Genomic DNA, 363 nt, shown 5'->3' with positions numbered 1-363 from the left:
TTTCACAGTCCCCAAATCCAGAACAAATTCAAGAAAGCGTACAGTATTATATAGAGCCATTATTGCATGGAACTCCGTTCCATCTCATATTGCTTAAATAAACAGCAAACCTGTTTTTTTTTTTTTAAAACAGATAAAGCAACACCTCACAACACAACGCCTCTCCCCTATTTGACCTAGATAGTTTGTGTGTATGCATTGATATGTAGGCTACGTGTACCTTTTTAAGAAATGTATGTACAGTTGAAGTCAAGTTTACGTACACTTAGGTTGGAGTCATTAAAACTTGTTTTTCAACCACTACACAAATTTCTTGTTAACAAACTATAGTTTTGGCAAGTCGGTTAGGACATCTACTTTGTG

The sequence above is a fragment of the Salmo salar genome, chromosome ssa28 (assembly GCF_905237065.1).
Source record: "Salmo salar chromosome ssa28, Ssal_v3.1, whole genome shotgun sequence".
NCBI classification, from domain to species: Eukaryota; Metazoa; Chordata; class Actinopteri; order Salmoniformes; family Salmonidae; genus Salmo; species Salmo salar.
Note: the sequence above shows the minus strand (reverse complement) of the source record.